We start from the raw sequence: 18,367 nt of genomic DNA, 5'->3' as shown, positions 1-18,367 counted from the left end.
TGTTTGCCTGAGGCCAAACTATGGTAGGGGTAATGGTGGTAATGCCAGCCTCCTTCAAAAAGACTTTTGCCCACACTGTTGTATTCAGTTCCCTAACCCTGCAGCAGACCGCTGCTGACCCACGCCTCTGCCGGAGACTCCTGAACTCTCATAGGCAAGTCTGGCTTGTGGGGACACTGCTCCTTTCTCTGGGTCCTGGTGTGCATAGGTTTTGTTTGTGTCCTCCAAGAGTCTCTTTCCCTAGTCCTGGGGAAGTTCTGTAATCAAATCCCACTGGCCTCCAAAGTCAAATTCCCTGGGAGTTCTCAGTCCCTTTGTTAGATCCACAAGTTGGGAAATCTGTTGTAAGTCCTAGAACTTTCTTAACAATGCAAGAATTTCTTTGGTATTATTGTTCTGCAGTTTGTGGGTTGTCTGCTCCGTGGCTCTGCTGCTGCTGCTGCTGTGTCGCTTCAGTCGTGTCCGACTCTGTGCGACCCCATAGACGGCAGCCCACCAGGCCTCCCATCCCCGGGATTCTCCAGGCAAGAACACCGGAGTGGGTTGCCATTTCCTTCTCCAATACATGAAAGTGAAAAGTGAAAGTGAAGTCGCTCAGCAGTGTCCGACTCTAGCGACCCCACGGACTGCAGCCTACCAGGCTCCTCCGTCCATGGGATTTTCTAGGCAAAAGTACTGGAGTGGGGTGCCATTGCCTTCTCCGGCTCCGTGGCTCTATGTTGTGGCTAATGGCAACCTCCTCCCAAGAGGGCTTATGCCACCTGCTGAGTGTCCAGGTCTGCTACAGCTAGAGCCCCTGTCCGTGCGGCAGGCCAGGAGATGGCAAGAGTGAACACTGACATTTTAGGAATCAGTGAACTAAAATGGACCAGAATGGGCATATTTAATTCAGATGACCAGTAAATCTACTACCATGGACAAGAATGCCTTAGAAGAAATGGAGTAGCCCTCACAGTCAACAAAAGAGTCCAAAATGCAGGACTTGGGTGCAATCTGAAAAATGACAGAATGATCTTTGTTTGTTTGCAAAACAAGCCATTCAGTATCACAGTAATCCAAGTCTATGCCTCAACCATTAATGCTGAAGAAGCTGAAGTTGAACAGTTCTATGAAGACCACAAGACCTTATAGAACTAACATCAAAAAAAAAAAAAAAAAAAAGTCCTTTAATTTCCTTCTCCAGGGGATCTTCCCCACCCAGGGATTCAACCCAGGTCTACCCACAATGCAGGCAGATACTTTAACCTCTGAGCCACCAGGGAAGCCCCTTTCATCATAGGGGACTGGAAGGCAAAAGTAGGAAGTCAAGGGATATCTGCAGTAACAGGCAAATTTGGCCTTGGAGTTAAAAATGAAGCAGGGCAAATGCTAACAGAGTTTTGCCAAGAGAATGCACTGGCTATAGCAAACACTCTCTTCCAACAACACAAGAAATGACTCTACACATAGACATCACCAGATGGTCAATACCAAAATCAGATTGATTACATTCTTTGCAACCAAAGTTGGAAAAGCTCTATACAGTCAGCAAAAACAAGACTGGGAGTTGACTATGGCTGAGATCATGAACTCCTTATTGCCAAATTCAGACTTAAATTGAAGAAAGGGGGGGAAACCACTAGACCATTCAGGTATGACCTAAGTCAAATCCCTTAGGTTTGATTGATGATTATACAGTGGAAGTGAGAAATAGATTTAAGGGACTAAATCTGATAGACAGAGTGCCTGAAGAACTATGGATGGAAGTTTATGACATTGTACAGGAGGCAATGACCAAGACCATCCCCAAGAAAAAGAAATGCAAAAAGGCAAAATGATTGCTGAGAAAAGAGAAGTGAAAGGCCAAAGAAGAAAAGGAAAGATATACCCATCTGAATGCAGAGTTCCAAAGAATGGCAAGCAGAGATAAGAAAGCCTTCCTCAGTGATCAATGCAAAGAAATAGAGGAGAACAATAGAATGGGAAAGACTAGAGATCTCTTCAAGAACATTAGAGACACCTAGGATACATTTCATGCAAAGATGGGCACAATAAAGGACAGAAACGGTATGGACCTAACAGAAGCAGAAGATATTAAAAAGAGGTGGCAAGAATACATGCGAAAACTAACCAAAAAAGATCTGAATAATCCAGATAAACCATGATGGTGTGATCATTCACCTAGAGCCAGACATCCTGGAGTGTCAAGTCAAGCAGACCTTAGGAAGCATCTCTATGGACAAGGCTAGTAGAGGTGATGGAATTCCAGATGAGCTACTTTAAATCCTAAAAGATGCTGCTGTTAAAGTGCTTCACTCAATATGCCAGAAAATTTGGAAAACTCAGTAGTGTCCACAGGCCTGGAAAAGGTCAATTTTCATTACAATCCCAAAGAAAGGCAATGGCAAAGAATGTTTGAACTATCACACAATTGCACTCATCTCACACACTGGAAAGTAATGCTCAAAATTCTCCAAGCGAGCTTTCAACAGTAAGTGAAGCAAAAATTTCTAAATGTTCAAGCTGGATTTAGAAAAGGCAGAGGAACCAGTGATCAAATTGGCAGCATATGCTGCATCATAGAAAAACCAAGAGAGTTCCATAAAAACATCTACTTCTGCTTTATTGACTATGCCAAAGCCTTTGACTGTGCGGATCACAATAAACTGTGGGAAAATTCTTCAAGAGATAGGAATACCAGACCACCTAACCTGCCTCTTGAGAAACCTGTATGCAGGTCAGGAAGCAACAGTTAGAACTGGACATGGAACAATGGACTGGTTTCAAATTGGGAATGGAATACATCTAAGCTATATATTGTCACCCTGCTTATTTAACTGATATGTAGAATACATCATGCGAATAGCTGGGCTGGATGAAGCACAAGCTGGAATCAAGATTGCTAGGAGAAATATTAATAACCTTAGATATGCAGATGACACCACCCTTACGGCAGGAAGCAAAGAGGATCTAAAGAGCCTCTTGATGAAAGTGAAAGAGGAGAGTGAAAAAGTTGGCTTAAAATTCAACATTCAAATGACAAAGATCATGGCATCCAGTCCCATCACTTCATGGCAAATGGATGGGGAAACAATGGAAACAGTGAGAAACTTTATTTTCTTGGGCTCCAAAATCACTGCAGATGGTAACTACAGCCATGAAATTAAAAGATGCTTGCTCCTTGGAAGAAAAACTGTGACAACAGCATACTAAAAATTAGAGACATTACTTTGCCAACAAAAGTCCATCTTGTCAAAGCTATGGTTTTTCCAGTGGTCATGTATGGATGTGAGAGTTGGACTATAAAAAGCTGAGCACCAAAGAATTGATGCTTTTGAACTGTGGTGTTGGAGAAGACTCTTCAGAGTCCCTTGGACTGCAAGAGATCCAACCAGTCCATCCTAAAGGAAATCAGTCCTGAATATTCATTGGAAGGTCTGATGCTGAAGGTAAGATCCAGTTCTTTGGCCACCTGATGCAAAGAACTGACTCATTGGAAAAGACCCTGATGCTGTGAAAGATTGAAGACAGGAGAATAAGGGGATGAGAGAGGATGAGATGGTTGGATGGCATCACTGACTCAATGGACATGAGTTTGAACAAGGTCTGGGAGTTGGTGAATGACAGGGAAGCCTGGCTTTCTGCAGTCCATGCGGTCACAAAGAGTTAGACACAACTGAGTATTTTAACTGAACTGATGATAAACCTCAAAACCTTTGTACCCTTATTGTCTTAAATATAAATAAGAAAGTTATGTTAAATCTCTGTCTGATATTAGATTGTCAGTTTTCTCTTTGAACATCTAACAGCTTTTGGTTCATATTAAAGCAATGTGATTGTGGAAATTTTCATGACTACTATAACGTCTTGGTGGATGTCACATCTACCTTGAATGCCTCTTTCCCACTGTTGTTGTTGTTTTGGTCGCTAAGTTGTGCCCAACTCTTTTGTAACTCCATGGCTCCTCTTTCCATAGTGTTTCTCAGGCAGGAATATTGGAGTCGGTTGCCATTTCCTTCTCCAGGGGATCTTTCAGACCCAAGGATCGAACCGGGGTCTCCTGCTTCATGGGCAGATTCCCCACTGAGCCAGTTGGGTAGTCCCTCTTTCCCAATATTGGATGGGAAAATTCATAATTGGGAAGTAATAGGAAATTAAAGAAGAATGTGACTAGACTTAAAAAAAAAAAAAAAAGAAAACTTGGACAGAACTTGGACTGCTAATCTCCTGAAAACAAAACATCTCAGTGATAAAGTCCTTCTGTTTCTGAGAAGCAAAAAGCCTCTCCATAAGACTATTCTCGATCAATACAGCTGCAATGCTGCCCAAGAGTCTTCCCTCACTTGGTGTTTTTGCTTCCACATAGTTCATTGCCCATTTATTTACTTATTTTTAGACACTCAGGATCCATCCTTAGGAAGCCATGAAGATGGCTAGGCTTTGGTGTCTTGGCAATATTCTTCCTTTTAGGCTCTTACTGTTATGTATTGATTGTATAGGTCAGGCTTTCCAGTTCTAAGTACTTCATTCTATGTTCTTCATATTATCTTTAGATGAAAATGTTGAGGAAAGAAAAAAAAAAAGTGGCTGCCAAATAGCAATTAGATTGCTCTCTGAGTTGAGATTTCATGCATTCAGTGAAATGGTTTCTGATTTCCACTGGCCTACAAATCTGTTTTGTACCTATCAAGTCTGAAAAGCCCTCTTAATTCCAAAATGATGTGATTTCTAGGTAAAAGCAAGAGGTATGACTATACCAGGGGCTGGGAGTACCATAATCACCTGTGCAATATTATAGGACAGTCTAGTTATCACTGATTTTTTTTTTCTTTTCAAAAGAGGAAGTCAATCTGTAATTAAATTTCTATAATGTTAGCTGGCTTCCTGTGTAAACTAACAGATTCTGAAAACCCATTTATTTGTCAGGCTGTGTGTCCTGGTTTTTTATGCAAAAAATGTGGTAGTGTAAACTACTGTGAACAGTAGAGAACACGAAGAACCTGTAGTTCAGTTCAGTCGCTCAGTTGTGTCCGACTCTTTGCGACCCCATGAACTGCAGCACGCCAGGCCTCCCTGTCCATCACCAACTCCCGGAGTCCACCCAAACCCATGTCCATTGAGTCGGTGATGCCATCCAACCATCTTATCCTCTGTCATCCCCTTCTCCTCCTGCCCTCAATCTTTCCCAGCATCAGCGTCTTTTCCAATGAGTCAGCTCTTAGCATCAGGTTGCCAAAATATTGGAGTTTCAGCTTCAACATCAGTCCTTCCAATGAACACCCAGGACTGATCTGCTTTAGGATGGACTGGTTGGATCTCCTTGCAGTTCAAGGGAATCTTAAGAGTCTTCTCCAACACCACAGTTCAAAAGCATCAATTCTTCGATGCTCAGCTTTCTTTATAGTCCAACTCTCACATTCATACATGACCACTGGAAAAACCATAGCCTTGACTAGATGGACCTTTGTTGACAAATTAATGTCTCTGCTTTGTAATATGCTGTCTTGGTTGGTCATAACTTCCTTTCCAAGGAGTAAGCATCTTTTAATTTCATGGCTGCAATCACCATCTGCAGTGATTTTGGAGCCCAGAAAAATATAGTCAGCCACTGTTTCCATTGTTTCCCCATCTATTTGCCATGAAGTGATGGGACCGGATGCCATGATCTTAGTTTTCTGAATGTTGAGCTTTAAGCCACCTTTTTCACTCTCCACTTTCACTTTCATCAAGAGGCTCTTTAGTTCTTCTTTGCTTAGAGATGGAAATACCAGACCACCTGACCTGCCTCTTGAGAAATCTGTATGCAGGTCAGGAAACAACAGTTAGAACTGGACATGGAACAACAACTGGTTCCAAATAGGAAAAGGAGTACGTCAAGGCTGTATATTGTCACCCTGCTTATTTAACTTGTATGCAGAGTACATCATGAGAAACGCTGGGCTGGAGGAAGCACAAGCTGGAATCAAGCTTGCCGGGAGAAATATCAGTAACCTCAGATATGCAAATGACACCACTCTTATGGCAGAAAGCAAAGAAGAACTAAAGGACTGGAAAAAGTCAGTTTTCATTCCAATCCCAAAGAAAGGCAATGCCAAAGATGTTCAAACTACTGCACAATTGCACTCATCTCACACAATAGTAAAGTGATGCTTAAAATTCTCCAAGCCAGGCTTCAGCAATACATGAACCATGAACTTCAGATGTTCAAGCTGCTTTTAAAAGAGGCAGAGGAACCAGAGATCAAATTGCCAACATCCACTGGATCATCGAAAAAGCAAGAGAGTTCCAGAAAAACATCTATTTCTGCTTTATTGACTATGCCAAAGCCTTTGACTTGTGGATCACAATAAACTGTGGAAAATTCTGAAAGAGATGGGAATACCAGAATATTTCTTCAAGGATTAACAAACATCTTGAGAAGAAAACACCCCCCAAAAAAGACCATTAGAAAATGGTAGAATACACTCAACTGCTAATTTAAACAGCATTGTCTATGAACTTTCTGGAAGTTCAGAGAAAATTTTTTAAATTTAGATATACCTTGATTACTCAGTATAAAATTTTTTGTTTTAGACAAGATGCCTCTCCCCATCTCCATAACTGAAAGCAGACCAGGTAATTAAAGGAGTCTGGGAGCGAGTAACATCCTTTCCCTCAGCTTGGAATTTCAACCTTTCCCAGCTAAGTGTAAGAAAAAAGCCAAGCCTAGATTTACTGAGTGCCAGCCACTTGCCAAGTGCTTTAATGAAAATCTCCATTTTTACAGACAACAAAACTGCAACCGGATTGTTTCATGCCCGAGGTTATTGAGCTAGGAGGCAGCAGGGCCAGTGTTTTATACTGAGTCAGAGCTCCCGATCCTTCAAAATTGAAATCATGCCTTTGATGAAACCACACACATGCTAATGAATGCATCCCATTCATTATTTATTCAGCCAGTTTTTTCATATAAATGGTTAGAAAGCAGACATTTTATCTTTTTTTGCAAACAGCATGTTATCTTCCTGAGCAATGTGCTCAGGTAAATCTTCTTGAGATCATTTCATAAACATTAGAACCAGGGGAGGAAAAGGATCCTCAAAATCCCCTAGCAGGGTTGCCAGATTCAGTAGATAAAATACAGGATATTCAGTAAAACATTAGGGATATCCTTGTGCTGAAAACATCATTAAATTATTTACTTGAAATCTGTGTTGAACTGAATATCCTGCTTTTTATCTGGCAGCCTCATTCTGAAGCCCCCATTCACAATTTCATCCTTCTTCTCAAAATGGCAGATTTTTCCTTGTTAGATATTTACTCTTATTTTCTCTCCTATAAGCCCTATATAAGAGAAAAGCAGATGGGAAGAGTGGCCATTAGGTGCTTATCAAAAGGAGAATTTTGTTTCAATAATTGAGTCATCAGCTCTCTGTGCATGGTGTAGAAACTGTAAATTTCATCCCTAATTCCGAAAATTTCTGACTAGTGGCAAAATCTTTTAAATGACTTTATTAAATGAAAACTGTTCTGTTTTACTGGTTAAGGGTCTCAGAATATTGGAAGGTAGAAGGGAGACCTATGCCACCTATGCGTGCGTGCGTGCTAAGTCGCTTCAGTCGTGTCCAACTCTTTGTTACTCTATGGAGCATAGCCCACCAGGTTCCTCTGTCCTTGGGATTCTCCAGGCAAGAATACTAGAGTGGGTTGCCATGCCCTCCTCCAGGGGATCTGCCTGACCTAGGGATCAAACCCCCATCTCTTATGTCTCCTGCATTGGCAGGTGGGTTCTTTACCCCTAGTGCTACCTGGAAAGCCTTATACCACCTACACCATGCATTAAACTTGAAATTTTATGTATATTAAGCTCCAACTTAGAGTTGTTTTTTTTTTTTAAATACATTTCAAGAGACAATTTTCCTAATTTCCACATATTGCAGAGTCATGTTGGTGACCACAGTCTCTGATGGATGGTTGGTTAATTAAATGATACAAAATCAATCTGGAAAACTTCCCAAGAATCTGTGGTCAGTTGGCGGTAAATACACATGGGAATCTTAGACAAATTCACTGTCAAGACTGCCACGATGAAGGTATTAAAATTCATCCATGGTTCTCAAATACAAGGAAAACAGCTGAATGTGGGTGAACGTACAGTCTCTGGAACGATGACCTTCTTATTTTCAAAGGATAAAAACTTCATCAAAAACTTGAAAATAGTTTCTGAACATGATGGAAAACAGAGCATGGAGAACATGAAACAAGACAGTAATCGAAGAAAAAACTCCAGTTTTGGTCAATGTCTACACAGGGGAATTTTTAAAATGCACATGTCACCCCCGGAAGACAAGTTTTATTATACTCATGACATGTTCCTGCACAATGTTTTAGATATTTCTCTATTAGTTATCCCTGAGGGATGTGTAGGAATGTAAAGTTGATAGAGATTGCAAGGTGACCTGCTCCGGCTCCTCCCAGGGTAGCAGGGAAAAGGCAGTTTTAATCACGGCTTAATGGAGAGGTGAAGGTGGGAGTGGGAGATGGAAGCACAAATACTTATTTATAAAAGTTTTAAAAGTAATTGCTAAAAAGTTCCACTGAGAGAGATTAAATGATTTTCAAAATCAGCCACTCAAGTATCTCATTTACCAGATATTTTTTCTTAGGACTTCATTAAGATCTCTTTGATTACATTGTGAAAACAATGAATACATCATTCTTTTAACCTAAATTATAAGATAGTTTCTCCAGAGAGAGGTGCTTCCTTCCAGCTTCAGATAAGGGAAGGTGGTAGGGATAGATCCCCCCAGTCGTGGTGGGATCCCAGTGCTCTGAACATCTGCACTCACTTTGAAACATAATTCAGCGTTTTTTTTTAAACACTCCAAAGAACAAATCCAATTCTGCAGTACATGACAAGTATTTCAGGTGTTAACAGGATTTAGTAGGAATGTAAGAAAGCAAATTGACCTTGTCCCCCACCCCTGCCACCCCGCTCCCAAAAAAAACAAACAAAAAGAAAAATCCAAACAATAGAAGTTCATGTTAGGTATTTTACCATTTCACCATAGTTTCTCTCCAGCTGCCTCAAATTTCTGCTTTCTTTCCCCTTCCGCCTCTCAAATGTTCCACTTTTTGGAGGAATACTTCTCTCACCCTCAGCTAGTATATCCCACTCAGCAAAAGAGCAGCCCTATGGACAGAAGGGGCTTCCCTTGTGGCTCAGCTGGTAAAGAATCCGCCCGTGATGCGGGAGACCTGGGTTCGATCCCTGGGTTGGGAAGATACTCCGGAGAAAAGAAAGGCTACCGACTCTAGTATTTTGGCCTGGAGAATTCCATGGACTGTATAGTCCATGGGGTTGCAAACAGTCAGACACAACTGAATGACTTTCACTGTCTATGGACAGAAGGATCCTGGAAACTGCTCTCCTACTGACAATCATTATCACCCCAAAACCCTTGGGATCTCATGTCCTATACCCAGTCACTTTTCAAGTATTCTTTAAGCAAGTTTTTTCCTTTGTGATAGTGTACCTCAAGATGGCCCCCAATGATTCTTGCCTCCTGGAATTCACTCTTCTTATGTAATCTCCACCTACAATGAATCGTGGCTAAATTACCATGGCCCGTATGACCAAGAGAATCTGGTAGAAGTAACTGTGTATGACATCTGAAGACAGGTCTTAAAGTCATTGTAGATTTCACCTTGGTCTCTGGATAATTCACTCTGGAGGAAGCCATGCCTCTAGGACACTCAAGCAGCTCTGTGACTTGGCCCATGTAGAGAGAAACTGAGGTCCTGCCAACACCAGCATCATCCACGCTGTCAATCATGCTAGAGAACTTTCTTGAAACTGATGACAAATGTCTTGACTGACATTGAACTAAAACTCAGAGATCCAAACTCAGAACCACCCAAACTACCACTGAATTCTCAATTCACAAAAACTATCAGAGAAAATGCTTATTACTATTCTAAGTGACTAAGTTTTATAATTTGCCTTTTGAGACTGTAAAATAATAAGAAATACATATTGGTCTCAGCCCTAGTTCGTGCTAATATTTGCTGTTTGATCTAGTTCCTGACACAGAGTTCCTAAAATATTTGTAATTTCCTAAGTGACAGATCTTATGATCTAATGAGATGACTCTTGGTGGGCTCCTGGGTGGGGACTGGTCACCAGAAAGACCAAGCCACGATTAGAAGCTTAGAACTTTCAGCCCCAGTTCCGATTCTTCAGAGAGGAGACAGAGGCTAAAAACTTAGTCACCGATCAATCATACCTATGTGATGAAGTCTCCATAAAAATCCCTAAAATATGGGCTTTGGAGAGCTTCCGGGTTGGTGATCACATCCATGTACCAGGATTATGGTACACTTGACTCCACAGAGGATAGGAGCCTCTGTGCTCAGGATCTTTCCAGACATCATCCTAAGTACCTCTTCATCTGACTGTTCATTTGTATACTTTTAAACGTCCTTTGTAATAAATTGGCAATATTAAATAAGCCATTTTCCTGGGTTCTGTGAGTCACTCTGTTATTGAGCCCGAGGATGGGGTCATGGGAACCCTGATTTGTAGCTGAGTCAGACAGGAATTGTGAATATCCTGGGATACCCACTACTTGTGACTGGTGTATGAAGTAGTCCTGTGAGACTGAGCCCTTAACCTACAGGGATTGCATTAAGCTAAGCAGTTAGTGTCAGAATTGCTTCATGTGGATAACCCAAATGTTTACGGTCAGAGTGTTTCCTATTCAACAACAATGAATAAGCAATGCATTCTTAATGCAGACAGTGATTCTAATTCTAACTCAGTTTTGAGGTATTAAGAATGCCTCGGGATTCACAGTATTGGATGACTTCTCTATTTCTTATCTTCCATCATGTTTTCTTAATAAATCAATATGGAGAAATACAGAAACTGTTACCCTGAGTTTCTAATGGATTAATTATTTAAAGTATATTCTATTCAGACCTAAAGACGTTAAAGCATTATAGCAGTAGCTCATCTGAAGCCAAGAAAACTAGATTCTCCTTTTTTCCAGCTCATGGTCTTTGGCGCGTTATTAATCTAAGACACAGCTTTTCCACCTGTAAAATATGCAGAGTAATCACAAGTATCTCACAGAGATCTGAAAGAATGAAATATAATAGTACATGTTCTCTGTACCCTGCATGGCTTGTAGTGAATGCACAAGAAATGTTGGCTATTACGGAGCTGCTGTCCATATTAAAAGTATGTCTGTTCTGAATACATTTAAAATGGAAATTTGGCAGATAAAGGATAGAAGCTCGAACCCAAATCTTGCCAGCATCTTATTTTTTGTTAACAATATTAACCAGATCTGAATGACTTCCTGTTTATCTAGACTAGTTCACAGACAACACACTGACGCTGTGAGCTTGGATGCTGTGGAATGCTAATCATTTCTAACAATGTCAACTCGGGGAAAGCACCAGCTGGAGGAAATTTAATCAGGGATATCTTCCACATTTTATGTTAGAGTCTACCTACACTTAACTAGTTTGCATAGAGAAATCTTACAGTTATAGAATATTCATGAAATATTCTTAAACCTCTCATGCTTCATGTCCTGGGTTTATCTATTCCTCCATCACACACACATACACACACAATTAATCTACTCAGAAATCATTTATTGGTTGATTTATTGGTAATTGTGATGCTCCCTTAGCTAGAAGATGACACTGATCATGAGATTACTCTGTAAATGGGGAAGAGAAACAGATGGTTCTCTCAAAAAGAGTTGAAGTAGCAGAAAAAAAGGGAAATTTAAAACTCTAATAGAAAACGCCAACTAGAAAAGTCATAAATAATGAAAATATGAAAAACACGGGAAGCCATAAGGAAAGTGAGTATTTGCTTGGTATGAAAAATTAGTACAGAATTGACTCAAGGGCAAACACTATATAAGAATTTCTTATGCCTGTCACTAGAACTTACATTTCATCATCTCCCTTAGCCAATGATTAACAGCACTAAAACGAAGTGAAAGTTTAGCTTGCAGATACCTTTAAACATTTACCATAAACCTTATAAGCTTACTGTTTATAAACATTGGCTTAATTTAGGTTTGCTGGCTCTTTATCTTCAGCATTGGAAATTGGGGAAAAAAGGCTATGTATTGAGAAATAAGTTGATTAACTGGGTCCCCAGGTAAATAGGGGAGATTACTGCTTAGAAGACCCTGGGCTATCACTGAGACAAAGTTTTCCCATATGTATACAGAAATCATATTATCTGTTCTTCCATCATATCTGAGCAATAAGTCAGTCAATAACTAGATCTGGTCCACGAGATGTAAATACACTCCTCATATTTATTACTTTAAGACAGCAAATTTCAGATGAATTCCACAACAAAAATGGGGAGGCCAAAGAGGGAGCAGTGATCAGAGTTTAGACCATGAGTTCTCATCCTGAAAACAATAACTTAGGTGAATTGACACATATTGAATGCTGAGTGCGTAAGTGCACCACTGGGCTTCCATCACTCAGATAAGACTCAGGAAGTTCTCCTTTGGGAAGTCTGAATAGACTAGAAGACCTAAAGTCACTGACATCATAGTTTTTTGATAAATGGCCCACCCAGATAACATGATAATGAAGTTCAAAGTCAACAAGTCTCACACACATGCTCAGAGCTTCCAACTAGAGAAGTCTTCCAAGATGGAAGATAAAAACCAAAACAAATAGGGAAAACACAATAAGGCAGGAAAAGAAACCAGTGAGGAATAAGATATCTTCCAAAGCCTATTCTATATATTCCAGGGAATTAAGAGACGTTAGTGCATCCATGAATTGAAAACAAGATACTAGGTAAAAAGCATTCAGTAAACCAAAAAAAATCTTTGGAAACTGAAAAAAGATGATGGCAAAAATTATAAACTCAGTGGAAGAGTTGAAAATACAGCTGGAGAAATAGATCAGAAAGTAGAAAAAAAAAGATAAAAGTGAGGGGAGATAAGAAATTTAGAAAACAGTCTACAAAATATAATACACAACAATAGATATTCAAAAAGAGCAGGGACAGAGGAAATGAAGGTAGGAAATCATTGAGAAAATAATTGAAGACATTTCCCTACGACTGAAGGTCATGAATTTTCAGATTAAAAGAGTTCATGGGAGGCTTAAACAATGAATGAGAATAAGCTTATGTAAAGTACATCAATGTGAAATTTCAGAACTGGGCACAGAATAGATTCTCAAAGATTCCAGATGGAAAAGCAAGTCATACACAAAGTGTTAAAAATCACATTAACTATGTAAGCTAGAAAAATCAAGAAATTCTTTAAAATTCACAAACAGTACTATTTCCTATGTAGAATTTAATACACAGACAAAATATCAATCAAATGAGAGGAGAAAATGCAGATATTGTCAAACATATGACCCATTCCCCACCCCGCCCCCAACCCGCCCCCCGCCTGCCAGAAAACCATTGGAAGATGTGGTCCACTGAACTGAGGAAGCAAATCAAGGAGGAGGAAAACATGGGATACAGGAAACATGGAATTCAACACTGAAGAGAGGCAAAGGAGTCCCTGGAAAAATAGTGAGGAGGGATTCCAAGAATGCAAGGTCAAAGTCTCTACTGCCAGCTTTCAACCCTGAGAGGAAGAGACAGATATAATGGAAGTCAATGAAACCACTGTATTTATTGATGAGATCCATGATGCGATAATTAAAAATTATGACTTCCACTAAAAATTGCTGTCTCTCTTTTAATCAAAATCTTGGTAAGAGCTTGCAGTTCCCATAAATGAATGAAGAAGAAAACACATGAAAACTCCCTGAACATGACTGAATCTGCTTTATATCCCATTATTTAGACTCTATTCTATTCTTCTATCAATAAGGATTGAGTATCCTTCTGGTAATATGTTGTTTGTCCCTTTTTAAGAAGTCACACTAATTTTGCATCATAGAAGTAGGGAGTGTATCAGAAGCACTCTCAGCAGGAAATCTGAGGGCTGGGAAACTCTACCCTTTTGCAGTAGTGGGTAAGAACAGGGTCCTTACAGGACAAGGCGTGTAACTCAGTTTTCCTTTAAGGAATCCCCTGTGGTTTATATGGAGAACTAAACTGAAGTGCATAGAGTCTTTGTTTTTACATGGTGGCCACTGAGGCTTTCTATATAAATTTGTGCTTTTTCAGTTCAATCCTGGAGATTGTGTGATTGAGTAATTCATCACATAGTTTATTCCAAAAATATGCCCCTACATTTATTAATCCTAAGACCTAGGTTTTCAGTGATTTTATTTAAAACATGCAGTTATTGAATTGTTTTGGTATATCTTGTTGTAAATTAATGTTACTCAATTTAACTATAGTTGGTTGTTTATAATATGTATTTAGAATGATAGGAGAATTGAAAAATATCCTTCACAAAATTTTTTAGATGAAATACTGCTTTTTCTTTCTGCCTCAGCACATCAGGAAGACATGCGATGGTCCCATTAGAAACAACAGCTCCCTGTAAGTAGAACCTGCCTCTATATCTACCCTGTGGATATATTCTTTTCTCAGTTGACTTTGATCCATGTTCTCTTTCAGACAACTTGAACATTGCTGTCAAAGTTAATCTATTCAATTTATTAAAGTCTTCCCTCCTTATATTTGTATTGGGATTTGACAGATGAAATAGTGATAACTAGTGGGAATTACCGAAATGAAAATGTTTACTTCTGTTTATAGAAGTTACTAATGAAGTTCAAGGTACATTTTTGTTTTATTAGAGGAAAAATCCTTTTAAGTAAATTTTCACATGATTGGGAAAGATCAGAAATATTTCAGTTTCATTTTACCTGAATTAATTGCTTAGAGAACTTGTATTTTCCCCCATAACAAAGTAATTCTTGTGTTTGTGTTTAATGTCTCAAATCCTAACATCAGATTTAAAAGATGTATTTCTTAGCTGATATCTTCTGTGGTTTATCCTCAAGAAAATATTATTTGTCTTGAGTGATTCTGCATAGTCTCTTTGATTTGTCTTGAAAACGTGTTCTCTAATCCTTTTTATTTGCTTGAAAATAAATAATGAAGAAAAGACCACTATGATGCTATCAGACAGTAACTTTCACAAGCATACGAATTAAAATAGATATTGAACTTTGGTTTTAAAGACACAAGAGTTTTTTTAATATAGTCTTTGCATTCATCCAGCAAAACACCTACCTTATGTACAATTCAGTATTTTGAGTATCATTTGGTATTTCCAGAGTTTCTGAATATTACCTTTGAATCTTATGTTGTAAATTAAATTTAAAAAATCACACAGTTGGTTATATAACTTCTAATCATAGCCCTGAGATATGCAAAATATATGCAACTTATCTTTTAATTCTGAACTCAGAATAGAATGGCTTCTGTTTCTCATTCTGCCTAATACAAAAACTTTATCTAGTTACTTCTAAGTAATCTGTGTTACTCACAGATTTGTTCTCAGTCTCTTGGGTAAATATTCAGTCAGACCCAGGGTTTCCACCTTCTCTCCAGGGTCAAACAGTGTTCAGTGGTGGGATTGAGAGGGGCAAGTATTTTTCCTCCCAGTGGGAAAGACACCTGAGCATCTCATTAATTTGAGTACATGTCCTTGTGTGTGTGTGTCCTTGTGTGTGTGTGTCCTTGTGTGTACACTCAGGGAGCAAGATATCCCTGCTGAGTGCATGACTTTGTTGTTAGCACCACTTTGGATTGGGTTGTAAAGGGTAGTTTTATGAAATGTTATATTTTGGAATACAAATTGTAAATCTAATTTAAAAATCCCAGAGCATGGAAGGTAGTTGAGGAGATTTCAATTTTCTTGTTGCCCCTTAATTGGGAAGTTCCAGGTTCATCATGGAGGAGGAAGCTGAATGACCCCACCAATTTTAAGATGATTTGACTGATCAAGATACATATTGATGTGTATCTATACATAGATTCAGAGAAGGCAATGGCACCCCACTCCAGTACTCCTGCCTGGAAAATCCCATGGATGGAGGAGCCTGGAAGGCTGCAGTCCATGGGGTCGCTGAGGGTCGGACACGACTGAGCGACTTCACTTTCACTTTTCACTTTCATGCATTGGAGAAGGAAATGGCAACTCACTCCAGTGTTCTTGCCTGGAGAATCCCAGGGACGGGGGGAGCCTGGTGGGCTGCCGTCTATGGAGTCGCACAGAGTCGGACACAACTGAAGTGACTTAGCATAGCATAGCATACATAGATTTACATATTTGTGATTATATATTGTATTCACACTGTATTTCTATCATTTGAACTGATGGCCTTTTTATTTGTATCCCTGTATTATATGCTTGAAAATTTTCAGATTATGTGTGTATATATCATACACTCACATGCAGCAATTAATGCTCTCCATTCTAACCTTTTCCCTATTATTCAAGATATTTAGGTCAAATACATTCTTGGAATACAACTGGTCAGAAGGAAACTTTTGTGAGACTCCTGTGAGTAATCTTTTCACTTCCCCATTACAGTGCTGTGAAATCCATAAATGAAGTGTTATACGATTCCCACTTGTCATCACACCTGAACAGTCGCGCCCACTCGTGTAGAAGTCTTTCTGATAGGAGCTGTGATGCCTGTGACATTCCCTCCCTGGCCTCTGCTGCCCTTTTCAGCGTCACCGATCCTCAGGCCCTCCGAGTCCTCTGAGGATCTATGGTGTGGCTCAAACAAGAGTGCATTGTGGTCTTCCCTACTTTCATGTGTGTGCCAGTGGACCTACAGAAAACAGAGTGAGACTCGGAATAACACAACCACACAGCAAGTGCGCAGCCAGTCAGCCACAGTGGCAGATTCCCTGAGGAGCTGTAGCCTCATCTTCCAAACTACACTGCGAATGTCGGTGGCAAGAGGTGACCTACTCTGTCCCACACCCCAGCATCTCAGGCCTTGAGGGTTGCTCATCAGATTTTACCCAGGAGAGCAAAAGGGAACATTATTAACACTGTCGTGCCTTGATGGACCTTTTAAGGATCAAAATCATGGAGAGAGGTGGGACTTCGGGGCCTTGGGGGGTGACAGAAAATTTCCCTTTGCCATCCTGTTGGAATTGAGGGCCTTGAGATATAATAATCTTTCTCAAAATGTCCATTTTGGCTTCCTGGCCTAAAAAAGTGTTCTTTGCAAAAGGGACCTATTCTATTCCCCATAATCAGAAATCTAAAGGTTTATTTGTCAATTACTAATTGCATGTAGATTAGAGTTTAATGGTATACTGAGTCACCCCAATATTTTGGCCACCTGATGAGAAGAACTGATTCATTGGAAAAGACCCTGATGCTGGGAAAGATTGAAGGCAGGAAGAGAAGGGGATGACAAAGGATGAGATGGTTGGATGGCATCACTGACACAATGGACATGGGTTTGAAAAGGCTGTGGGAGTTGGGGAAGGACAGGGAAGCTTGGTGTGCTGCAGTCCATGGGGTTGCAAAGAGTCAGACACAACTGAGCGACTGAACTGAACTGAACTGAGTCACTCCCACCTGGTTAGTACAGGTAGAGTGGTAGTTAGAGTGAGCTGTTAGAGTGCCACAGTTAGAGTGGTTGCACCTGTGAGCTGGCAGGGCTTCTGTAAGCATTACTTGATATACTATCTGTGAATGAGTCTGGGTCCCTTGACCCCAGGGAAATGTGAGATAAGCCTGGATGAAGGCTGCTTCTATCCTGTTGTTACCCACGTCTCAGGGACCTTAAAGGGGTCTAGGTGCACTCAGTGGCTCAGTCATGTCTGAATCTTTGTGGCCCCATGGACTGTAGCCCACCAGGCTCCTCTGTCCATGAGATTTCCCAGGTGAGAATACTGGACTGGGTTGCCGTTTCCTACTCCGGGAGATCTTCTCGACCCAGGGATCAAGGCCGCATCTCTTGCATCTCTTGCATTGGCAGGTGAATTGGAGCCACAGTCAATTGTTAGCTCTGGTCTCTGGCCTTCGTACCAGGCCTATGGCCCCCCACATTCTGGTAAAGGATCATAAATGACAGCAACACTGTGAAAGTGCATGCTGTTTTTTCTTTTAGATTTCCATGAGCCTCTCTGTTGATGTCCCATGCCTCTATGAACAGTAAACAAGCCTGAATAGATAAAAGTATCTTTAGAATTAGGAACAAAGACAGTGTTTCCTAGCAGCTTGCAATATTGTATTGCCATGCACAAGGCTCAAATTTTCTTTTCTGCTTTGCGAGGCATTTTGCATCCTTACATGGTGAGAGAGAGAAGAGTGAGGGGAAGACTTGTATGCTCTTTCAATTTTAGTTTCTTCAGCTATAAAGTGATTACTAAAATAAGTGCCTTTTAAATGAATCTGTGAGAATAAGTGAGATATTGTAAGCAATAAATGGTGAATTCCAACAAAAATATTCTCTAATCATA

At 40.1% G+C, this 18,367-nt stretch overlaps 1 long non-coding RNA gene across 1 annotated transcript in view; it reads right to left on the bottom strand.

Annotated features, from left to right (window-relative positions):
* LOC107132618 (uncharacterized) overlaps positions 1-18,367 on the bottom strand; it is a 310,093-nt gene that overhangs the window by 97,536 nt on the left and 194,190 nt on the right. The gene's annotated exons all lie outside the window — the stretch shown is intronic.

This window comes from Bos taurus, chromosome 7 (assembly GCF_002263795.3).
Source record: "Bos taurus isolate L1 Dominette 01449 registration number 42190680 breed Hereford chromosome 7, ARS-UCD2.0, whole genome shotgun sequence".
NCBI classification, from domain to species: Eukaryota; Metazoa; Chordata; class Mammalia; order Artiodactyla; family Bovidae; genus Bos; species Bos taurus.
This window is presented reverse-complemented; position numbering and strand designations above follow the sequence as displayed.